The sequence below is a fragment of the Balaenoptera physalus genome (assembly GCF_965194825.1).
Source record: "Balaenoptera physalus genome assembly, chromosome: 6".
Classification (NCBI taxonomy): domain Eukaryota; kingdom Metazoa; phylum Chordata; class Mammalia; order Artiodactyla; family Balaenopteridae; genus Balaenoptera; species Balaenoptera physalus.
The window spans coordinates 59,130,834-59,142,974 of NC_138885.1; positions in this window are offsets into that span (position 1 = coordinate 59,130,834).

Genomic DNA, 12,141 nt, shown 5'->3' on the forward strand with positions numbered 1-12,141 from the left:
TTCTCTTTGGGTTAGGTTCCAATCTCTTATCCAGTCAGTGGCCAGACCATTGGACTAACTACTGGGGCTTCCCTGCCAAACACTGGGGAATATGGCTGAGGAAAACAGTTTGAGCTAAAGGTGGGCCTGGGCCATGGCCTGAACCATGACCAGTAAATGGAAACACTACATATTTTTCAGTTTCCTCTGGAACTTGTAATTTCCCAATTCTGTGATGCAGGGTAGGATTGGAGTTGGACCTTGATCATTAAAAATAAGATAAGGGGAGGTTATGGCAATTCCTGATATGAAAAATAAGGTGGAAACATGTATTATTGGGGTAAATAATATAAAAAATAAAAAGGGGTGTTTGGAACTAGAGAAAAGCAGATTTTAGTTAGTTTTATTATTATTTCTCATTATTTTTCAGTTTGTAATAGTGACCTTTACTATATACTTTCCTCCTGTTAACTGTGGAGGTACCATGTATATACTACTAAACAAAAAGTAGAGAAGGTACTCAATTTGTCGAGATGTAAAATATTTAAAAAAAATATGAAACACTATGAACATTTCATAAAGTTAAAAATCATATGTTGTAGTAAGTGGCTTCATTCTTATTAGTGGCTGATTTCTCTACATTAAAAGTCATGTGGGAAAATGGAGTGAAAGCAAGAATGAAACAGCATTTTTTACTTGATCCTTTCTTTTTTTAAAAAAAGGCATTTGTTTTAAATTTTAGTTCATTTTGCTTTAATTTTCCCTTCCTCAGCTGTGTTTTTTTCTCATAGCTATTACAACCTGTCTCTTTCTCAATATGAGACTCTATGATGTTTTCTAGAAAAATGTCAGTGTAAACAAAGTGTCCTCTTACCACATAGCCAGTCAGGAATTCAGCCCAATTATAAAAAGAAGTTTTAAAATAGTATGGGCAAGAATGATAAGAATCTATGTATATTTGTTCTAAATACTACTACCTTCTTCAGCTTAATGTCCAAAAGGACCTGAATTTCCCTAAGGGCCAGAAAAAGAGCAACGCAGAAGGCGGTCACATTCTCACGACCTTGCTTTGCAGGGACCTGACGCAGATGTGGTGGGAAACACAGGACAGCAAAGCCCTTACTGAGTCTTTGTATGCATGATGCTGTCCTGGCCTTAAGTGTCCCTACTACAAAGGCAGAAAAAATGGTAATTTAATAATGTAAAACATACGGCAATTAAAAAGTAAATCATCTAAAGGGAAGAACCCATGGACTTAATGATTGGAAATGTGGAATAGTAGCAACAACCAAAGTAGACATAAGACTGTGTGTGTGTATATGTGTGTGTGTGTGTGTGTGTGTGTGTGTGTTTTAAAATTTAATGTAAAAATCAGAGAATTTTTTTGGTATGGAGTATGTCCTAGCAAAAAGTCTATAAATTTTCCCCATGGGTGACTTCTAGGGAAAAATAAGAGCAATCTGATAAGTTTAATGCATCCCTTTCCCCAAACACACACACACACCCCAAATTAAATTAAATGAAGGAAATGAAAATAAATCATGTACACTTTCGCTCTTTTCTGTCTTATTTCCCATATGGGGAATTGCCATAACCACACCCTTATCTTACTTTTAATGATCAAGGTCCCCCTCCAGTCCTACCTTGCATCGTGGAATTGGGGAATTACAGGTTCCAGAGGAAACTGAAAACTATGTAGTGTTTCCATGTATACTGGTTATGGTTCAGGCCATGGCTCAGGGCCACCTTTAGCTCAAACTGTTTTCCTCAACCATATTCCCCAGTGCTTGGCAGGGAAGCCATAGTAGTTAGTCCAATGGTCTGGCCATTGACTGGATGAGGGATTGGAACCTAACCCAGTGGTTATCAGGCACCATAACTCTTCACTGATTCAGCTAGAGGGAAAAACAACAACATGTTTTTGTCATTTGTCCATTTTTCTGTACTCTAGTTGAAGATATATTTCCCTTTTAGAAATTCCTTTTGAAATAATTTTCTATTTTAAGCATTATGTGACTATACATACTTGTTTTATGTAAGTCTCATTTATCAACTCCCCAAATATTTATGGGTAAATGTAGGATTAAAAATGATGTTAAAAAATGAAACGTAAAACGCAACAAACTCTGAAATTATTATTATGCCATAATCCATTTGTGATAGGTTTCTGTTTTGATTCAAATGACCTCTAGTCACTTTTCTGATAAGCCACTGACATCTTTTTATGTATGATGTGTCTGCTGATAAGATTCAAGGGAGGCAAACCCTTCACTGATTCCAGTGATAATAAAAATATTAACAGTCAGAGAAACATGGTCTTTGGTGGTTAAATGATTCATAATTCATTTTGCAAGATCCAGTGATCTAGTCCTTAAAGAAGTAGGAAGCCCGGGTCCTGGGATCAATATTGTGGGGACATCTGATCATCTAGACTTCTATGTAGTCAGTTTGGCTACACAGCATCTCTAGAGATTTACATTTGGGGTCCAGAGAATGGTACAAATATTTAAAAACTTTTCTCATCATGTCACCAGCCAGCCCTAATAGAATCTACCTCAGGAATCTTGGAATTCTCCTTTTTTTCCTCTTTTTTTTTTATTTTAAAAAATTTCTTCCCTCTACCAATTGCCTCAATCCATTCTTCCTTCCTCTTTCTTCCCAGAGGCTAGGTTCCAGTCTGGGTGTATTGATGTGGAATCTTTACTGTCTCCATGCAGAAGAACTTAGGTCCTTCTTATTGTGCACAGTAGAACAAGAAAAGGCTAACTCTTCTTAACACTGTCAGCTGCTACTTATAGTCTAAATCATGTGCACAGTTTCCATATGCTCTTTTTAAGATCCTCTACCATTTTAGTTTTTAATAGCTACACACATTTTAAAGAAAGGAACAGCAGCATCTACATTTTAGCAAAACGACTCTGGTCTCAGTCGTAACTGATGGAAGCTTCATTTTCTAGGCAATCTGATTGGAACCAGTGAGGAGGCGACTGGAGGCCAGGGGATGGTTCATGGTGTTACCTTGCTTGTTTCAAAGTTGCATTGGCATAGCAAACACTGTAATTAAAACACAACTTCATTTTTGTTTCTTGCTTCTCTGCTTAAAATTTATTCAGTAGGAAAATGTTCCCTCATTACCAAATGGTATTTCCAATAGCCCCTATGACAATTAGGTAATAGACTCTTATGGTCTCAGAACTTTACCACAAAGGTTGTTTACTCCTTCAGAAGCTCCTGGCAATCTGGCAGTCCTCATTTTAAGTGTATGCCCTGAGTTTTGAAAAAGTCATACATCCTTGTAACCATCTTGCCAATCAGGATATAGAATATCCCCATCACCCCAGTGAGTTTCCGTGTACATTTTTATAGTCAATCCTCCTCCAGCCCTGAGCTCAGGCAACCTCTAATCTGCTGTCGTTATAGATGAGATTTTCTACTGTAAAATTTCATGTAAATGAAATCATATAGTATGTATTCATTTGTGTCTGGCTTCGCTAACTTAGGATAATGATTTTGAGATTCATTGATGTCAATGAGTGTATCATTAGTTCATTCCTTTTTATTGTTCAATAGTATTCCACTAATTGATACAGCATAATTTGTTTATCAATTTACTTGTATATTTGAGTTGTTTCCCGTTTTCAGCTATTATGAATAAAGCTATTGTGACCATTCATGTACAAGTCTTTGTATGGACAGGTGTTTTCACTTGGTGAACACTTAGTGGTATTTTTGAGTAACATGGTAAATGTATGTTTAGCTTCATAAGTGATGTACAATTTTGCTCTCCCATCAGCAATGTATGAGTGTTCCAGTTGCTCTACATCCTTCCCAATATTTGATATTGGCAGCTTTAAAATATTAGACAACCTAGTAGATATTAGTGAAACCTCATTTGATTTTAATTTGCATTTTACTGATGACTTATGAAGTATCTTTTAAAATAGTTTGTTCAGACACAATACCCACAATTCAAAAGACCCTCAATAAATTTTTGTTGAGCTTGTAATAACTGAATATAGAAAATGTCACTCATCTAAGGAATTGAGTAAAGTTTAAAGCATTCTCTGGTATTTATGAGTCACTGAGCAAGTTATCAAAGGAGAGAGCTAAAACTAATTCTCAAGAATTTAAAAGAAATTGTATGTTCTCTTCTGTCTATCAAGTATGATCTCCAGGCAATTGCTCAAGGCCACATAGGTAGTGCCAGAACAAAGGTTAAAACCACATTTTCTCACTCTCAATTTAATTCTCTTTATATTTAAATCAGGATAAATTTAAAACATTGATTTTTTTTGTAAAGCAACTGTACTCCAATGAAAATTAATTTAAAAACATTGATTTTTATACCATTTTATTGAATTTATGTTTTATTCAATTACTATTTTGCCACAGTTATTTCTTCCGTTCATCATTGCAAACTTTAGCTCTGTGATAAAAACTTAACCATCACTCAGAATTTATTGCCCTTCATGAAGATGTATTTCAGGTTTCAGATAACTTATTAAAAAATGAACCTTTAAACGTGTGTTTATTTGGGGAGACCTACATATTAGGTAGTATCTTTGTTTCCTACCTTAGTATCATATTTTAAGCAATTATTTCATAAGGACTTCAGAGGTGAATTGCCTAAAAAGACAGTGCTCTGTGTATCACCCCTGAGTTCTGTAACTGCATTTAGCCTTGCCTCAGGTGAGCTGTATTTGTGCTATGTGCAGCTAACTGATAGGCTGGGACACTCCATTGCACAACCCAGGGCATCAGTCCATTTCATTGCTTTGTTAACATTAAGTAGCCAGTGAGAAACAATTTGATAAAAGTCCCTGCTTTTTACACACAGAAGTTCAGACAAAAAGTTGCCTGAAGTAAGATTCTATTTAGGCAAGGAAATACAGGAAATAGAGCATTATAATAAGGCTCAGATGTCAAGAACAGGAAACTCCTGTAAGCATCGTTGATTTGGCCATTTTGATGGAATTGTTTACCCCAAACCTCCTCCTTTGTAGTATTCTTTTTTTTTAAAATTAATTAATTAATTAATTAATTTTTGGCTGTGTTGGGTCTTCGTTTCTGTGCAAGGGCTTTCCCTAGTTGTGGCAAGCGGGGGCCACTCTTCATCGCGGTGCGTGGGCCTCTCACTATCGCGGCCTCTCGTTGTGGAGCACAGGCTCCAGACGCACAGGCTCAGTAGTTGTGGCTCATGGGCCTAGTTGCTCCGTGGCATGTGGGATCTTCCCAGACCAGGGCTTGACCCCGTGTCCCCTGCATTAGCAGGCAGATTCTCAACCACTGCGCCACCAGGGAAGCCCCCTATTTTATAATTTATGGTTTATACTTATTGTTTCTTCTCACCTGTGTATTATGTGTCATTGAAAATTGTCTTTTTCCTATTACTTATTTTTTCCTACAAGTATTTGTAGAATGTGCGTTTGTCCCATTTCTGTTCTACAGTGTTAGCTTTATAATTTACACATATTTTCTACATATTACATAAATGTATAATTTTTATATATAAACAGCTTAAAATACATATATATGTAATTTTAAACCAATGACAAGAATATAAGATTACTCTTAATTCTCCTGTATAACATGAGACTCATAAAGTTCTTACTTTCCCTTTTTCCTCCCTCAAAACACGAATTACACTACCAAATGTAAAATAGATAGCTAGTGGGAAGCAGCCGCATAGCACAGGGAGATCAGCTCTGCTTTGTGACCACCTAGAGAGTTGGGATAGGGAGGGTGGGAGGGAGACGCAAGAGGGAGGGCATATGGGCATATATGTATACATATAGCTGATTCACTGTTATACAACAGCAACTAACACAACAATGTAAATACTCCAATAAAGATGTTAAAAAATAAATAAAAAAATAATAAAATAAAAACATCAAAAAAAGCCACAAAAACATGTATTAATGATTTTATTTAGATCAAATTCTTTGACAATAAGAATTTTTTTTAATATCATGTATTCTCTTTCCCAAGAAATATTTTTATAGATTATGTAACATAGTTGTGTTAAAAACTACTGATTGCATATTAATGCTAATTTTAATGGGTGTATTACATGTTACCAATTTTTAAATATCATATAACCTCTTGAGATTTTATAATTTTTATTTATTCTTTTAGTCAGCTGTTGTAGTTTTTCAAGTATCAAGTACTTTTGTTTTCCAAGAAGTGTCAAAGGATCCTTGCTTTTCTGGTTTCTAATAAAAGTTTAACTAGCTTCAGGTTTTTGTTTTTTTTTTTTTTTACTATAAATCATTTCTCTGCAAAACTCAGTAGAACAGCATTATTCAAATAATGATTCTTGGACCATCTGCCTCAGAATCTACAAAAATATGGTCCAGGAATCTGTATTTTAAATAAGGTTTCAAAGTAATTTCAAATTTTAAAAGCTATTTGCGTAGAATTTGCTCTAGTCACTACTGAAATTTAGTATTATAAAAAGAAAGTGTAATGTCAACTTGAATTATTTTTTTCCTTTGTGTATTGTTTGTAGTTTCTGCCTATAGGAATTTTCATTATCCTTGAAATCCGTAAATATCAAATATATTTGTAGCTGTGGGTTACATTACATTGATTTTGCCTGATTGGCCCTTTTAAAATAGAAACAGGTATTTCTTTGGCTTAGCATAATTTTCCTCTATTTCTTCTTTTTTTTTTTTTTTTGCTGTTCTTTCATCTTTTTTTTATTATGGTAAAATATACATAAAACAAAATTTATTATTTCAACCATTTTCAAGTATACAATTCAGTGACATTAAATACATCCACAATGTTGTGCAACCATCACCACTGTGCAAATTCAAAATAATTATGTCAAAAGATTGAGCAGTACATCAGAAAGATGGAGGCAGCAGCATAGTTTCTGAATCTCTCCAAACCCTTTCATGGAAGAAGATCAACTAAAACCAAACACCCATAGGTGGCATTTATCAGCATTTACCATTTCCAGAACTTTTTCACCATCCCAAACAGAGACTCTATAGCCACTAAACAATAACTTCCCATTCCCTCCTCGATCCATGTTCTTTCATCTTTTGCATTGTTTTTCCTAACATCTTTTAGCCCACTTTGAAATAATAGGTTACAGTTTTGATCTGTTTTGTGGACCTGTCTTTTCCAACTTGATTTTATTGTCTGAAGACATGCTATTCTGCTCCTTATTCTCTTTTTTCTTACACTACCTCTGTATGGTATTTGATCCCAATCCTTTTCTGTTACTGATTTTTGGATGAAAAAAGTTTTACAGCACTTTGAAAAGGTGGTGCGAGGCCATGTGGAAACATGTTCTTCATGGCTGTTTCATCAATGCTTCACTTATACTGCTTTGGAATAACTGTTTTCCAGGAGGCATAAACCAGTGGGCTTTATCATTGGACAGAGTGCAGAGAAAGGACCCCACGAAAGCTGATCACCTTAGCAGAAATGACTTAGTTATGATTTCACCCAAGATTGGTCACAAACCAGCCTGGGAAACTCAAGGAACCAGAGACAAGGCATAATGCCATCTTTCCTTCTCTCTGCCTCAGCTCTCAAGGATTGGTCACCTCCATGTTATTAGTAACTATTATTTGGTTTCTGTTCATAATTACTATCAGAAGACACAGCACTTAGGGGCCTAATTACACTGCCCAGCTATGCACCATTCTTCTTCATTTTGGCTTCCTGTCCACCAGCAGGAACCTGATTTAGTTTTGTTCTCCCTTCACCACAGCCCAGTAATTTTTGTGCATGACTCTCAGTCTCACCAGAATCTGTATCTCTCACTCTGCCCCAACATTCCACCCCATCATTCGCTCCCTGATGTGTACTCTAGAAATTTCGGTCAACTGGATATTTTACCACTGTTCACCATCTCTTATGAAACCAGAAGACGAGCAGCTTTCTTATGGAATGACGGAGAACTTGTAAAGATAAAACACCAGTATTCAATTGCATCATCTGGCCACATGCCTTCTACATCAATCAAATATCTGCACATGAGGTAGCCAGTCCTGTTGAAACCATGGGTACAGTGGACACCAAGAAGTCTGTCCGGGACTGACTTCTCCCTTGATTCCTCTGTAGTGATGGAGACTTCCCTGCTGATGAAAAATTCCCTGGGATTGCAACCTCCAAGCCAGACAGCTTGCCTATGGAATGACAGAGTACTTGTCAAGATGAAACACCAGTCGCGTTCTTCTTCTGCATCATCTTGTCCATCTTCTGGGCAATGCGGACCACCTCGTCCTCCGTGGCCCCGGCAGGCCTCCCCCGCGCCGGGCCGCGGGGGACGGGAAACGAGCGGAGCTGGCAGGGCGGCGGGTAAGCCCAGGCGTCGGCGAGGGCCCTCAGCAGGCCTGACCGAGGCGCTTCCTCACTCACGACGACGGCGGCGGCGGCGACGACGGCGGCCCTCTATTTCTTCTTGATTGTTACTTTCTTCAACTTCTTCCTTCATGTATGTGTATCGGATCTCTTCAATTTAGTGAGCACATCTATCATTTTTCAAAACTTTTTATTTTGAGGTAACTACAGATTCACAGTATATTGCAAAAATAGTAGAGAGAAATCTTCTGTACGCTTCATCCATATTCCCTCAATGGTTACACCTTACATAACTATATTACAATATCAAACCAGGAATCTAATACTGTGTTAAATGTCATTTTATCACATACATAGATTTGTGTAAGCACAAATGTATGGTTAAATGCCATTTTATCACATACATAGATTTGTGTAAGCACAAATGTATAGTTAAATGCCATTTTATCACATACATAGATTTGTGTAAGCACAATCACAATCAAGATATAGAACTATTCCACCTACACAAAGATCTCCTTCCCTTTATAGTCACACTCCTTACCCCTTACGATCCCTAGTCCCTGGAAACTGTTAGCCTGATCTCAATCGCTATAATTTTGTAATTTGAGAATAAGTGAAATCAAATAGTATGTGACTTTTTGAGATTGGCTTCACTCATCATAAAGCCCTTGGGATCCATCTAAGTTGTTGCATGTACCAATAGTTCATTCCTTTTCATTGCTGAGTAGTATTCCTGGGTGTGGATGTTCCACAATTTGTTTAGCAAGTCTCTTAATTTCTTTATTATCTTCAACTATTAATACATTTTCTTTTCCTTTTAGTTCTGGAAAAATTTCCGAAGTTGATTTTATAAATTATCCCTTTCTTCCTATTTTAAAGGAGTTAATTTACTGTTTTTTGTTTCTATGGGCTTTCTAAATTTGATATGCACATTTTTGCCCTTATGAAACTACTCTTAATGATCTTAGATTTTTCTCTTTAAATAGATTTAATGACTCAAATCTTTGTAATAATAATTAATATGACTATAATGCTGATAATATAAATTTTAATTTTTAAAGTGTTTTTATGTTTCATCCAGGCAATATAGTGGAGTGGCTTAAAAGCATGGCTCTGGACTCAGACTTCTCTGTACAAATCCAAAGTCCCTTGTTAAAGTTGGAACACCTTTTGATCAGAGCCAGCTGTGATCGTATTTGCTGCTAAGTGGATTAATGAGACTGAAGTTCACTAGACAAAAGAGAGATGGCTACTCAGTGAGGTGAGTAAATATAAACACCAGGTGGGCGAGTGATCACCACCTAGGTTATTTAAAACTCTGTTGCTTGTCTTTTGTTATCTGAAGGTTTGGTAAGTCATTCTTCAACCTGTACCACTCAGAATTAACTATAATCCATGACTGGAATGATTATATTTGAAATCAGAACCTGGATGTATGCAGTGTGAATAGGGGTGTTTGAGAGGATGAGTATTTTATATTATGAGAAAACATTGCATTGGGAAGAAAAAATACACACTTGTCCTAGGATAGTGATATGGCACCAGAGTCATTTCCCCTCCAATTTTTTCATTGTGTTAAAATACACATAACATAAAATTTACCATCTTTACCATTTTAAAGTGTACAGTTCAGTGGTATTAAGCACATTCATATTGTTCTGCAAACATCACCACCATTCATCTTTGGAACATTTTTCATTTTACAAAACTGAAACTCTTACCCTTTAAACAATAACTCCCCATTCTCCTCTCCCCCAGCCCCTGGCAACCACCACTCTTAATGTCTCTATAAATTTGACTACTCCAGGTAAGTCATATAAGTATTGTAAAATCATACAGTAACTTCTTTTCGTGATTGGCTTATTTCACTGTACACAATGTCCTAAAGTTTCATCCATGTTGCAGCATGTGTCAGAATTCTCATACTTGTTAAGGCTGAGTAATATTCTATTGTATGTATAGACCACATTTTTAAATTCATTCATCCATTGATGAACATTTGGGTTGCTTCCACCTTTTATCCATTGTGAATAATGCTGCGATGATAGAGTCATTTTAAAATGTGGATTTAGAACATTTTTTTTCTGATGGAAATATGCTAAAGATAAATTAACCATCACAAGAGCATAAATCGTGAATCTCTACAAATGAGCTGGAACCAGAAGTTATAGTCTGAAAGCATGAGTTGTAGGAGCTCATGGAATTAAATAATAACTTATATTGGTCCAAGTGTCACCTACCAAGAAGATGATCTTATGGTGTAGGAACACCAATTGTTTAGCTATAAAATGTTTGGTCATAGTGACTTTTAGGACTAAACTTTGGTAAGGTCTCCCACAAACTTTCGGGATTCCTGGAACCCGTCCTTCGTCCAGCAGTCACCTTCATGTTGTACATATCCTGAGCATGAAGTTACTCAAGTCCCAGGTGAACACTTGAAGGTTTGAAGAAGAAAAAAAAAACAAAAAAACTACTGGGAGTGAGGAAAGAGATTCATGGCCCAGGCAAGGACTTTCCAAATGAAACACACAGTGGGTGAATGCAATGACTTTAGGGGGAAATGACAATGACAATAAAAGCCTATTTAAGAGGGGGACCATTGTTGCTAAATTTGGATGAATTCAAGATTGCATTAAGACTGGACTACACTGAAGTTTTCAGGTAGGGTCAGGCATGTAACCTTTGCTTCTGGTTTTCAGGACTGTTGATGGCATAGAACTGAAACTAAGAATAGATCTGTGGTTGACTATGATTTGCTTTTTTCTCTCTAATCTTGTTAAATGACTGGGTTTCCCTTCAAGTTATACCATCAAGGCTTTGCTGGGATCTTAATTATTAGGTGTACGCTTTTGTATATTGCTGCTTTATCATAGTGTTAGTTCAGTATTATGTGGGTGAATTTAGGGAAGAAGTGGGCAGAGTCTGCATCAGTCCTGGCCAATGAAAAAAGGATCATCTTGCTAAAATGTTTTAAGCATCTACCCTGACCCCAAATGAAAGTTGCTGTCAATATCCAAAAAGAGCACAGAGATGCATTGTTATTTCTGTTATTAAACATCCCTTAGATCTCAGCTGACTATATGGGCTGATTTTCTTAAGCAATTCTGGGAGGGGAACTGTCATTTTGGAGAATTGTGTGTTTAACTTCCGTTAATAATACAAAGGGAGAGAATTTAGTTGAGAACAGTGTTGAATTCTTAGAGGTCCAAAGATATCTTTGAGGAGAAAGCATTTGCTCTATTAAATCTCCATTAGGTAAACTCATATTTTAGGGGAGCGGTAAGAGACAATTTCTGCAAGTATTTAAGCCTAGGAAAATGAGAGAGCAGAGATACAAAATGGGGCTGTATGAACTAGGGGTTGTATGTGAGAGAAGTGAGAACCAAAGGAAAGCTCTCAGTAAGTGGGAGAGGTAGGGAATGAAAGGGAACTACCATAAAGAAATGCAGGGGATCAGCCAGATTAAAACTGCTGAAAAATAAGTTTCAAGGAAAAGGAAGGCATTAGTGGGGTCAACTATTGATTAAAATTGACTGAGATGAAGATGGAGAAAATGTTATTGGACTCGAGAGTTAGATTATTAGTAACAGTCTTCATGAGCAAGTTTCAAAAGAGTTGTAGGAATGGAAACTAGGGAGTAAGGGAACTATGGAAATTGAGGAAAGATGTGAAGAGTCAGTATCTTTGCAAATATTTGCATGTGATGAGACTGATGAAGATGAAACTATAATTTAAGATAGCATCAAGCAACCGTCTCACATTGGCTCATGGAGACTTGGGCATGTTTGTAGGAATAGGTGTGTTAAAAATAGAAAAAAATTAGAAGAGTAAAGAAAATAT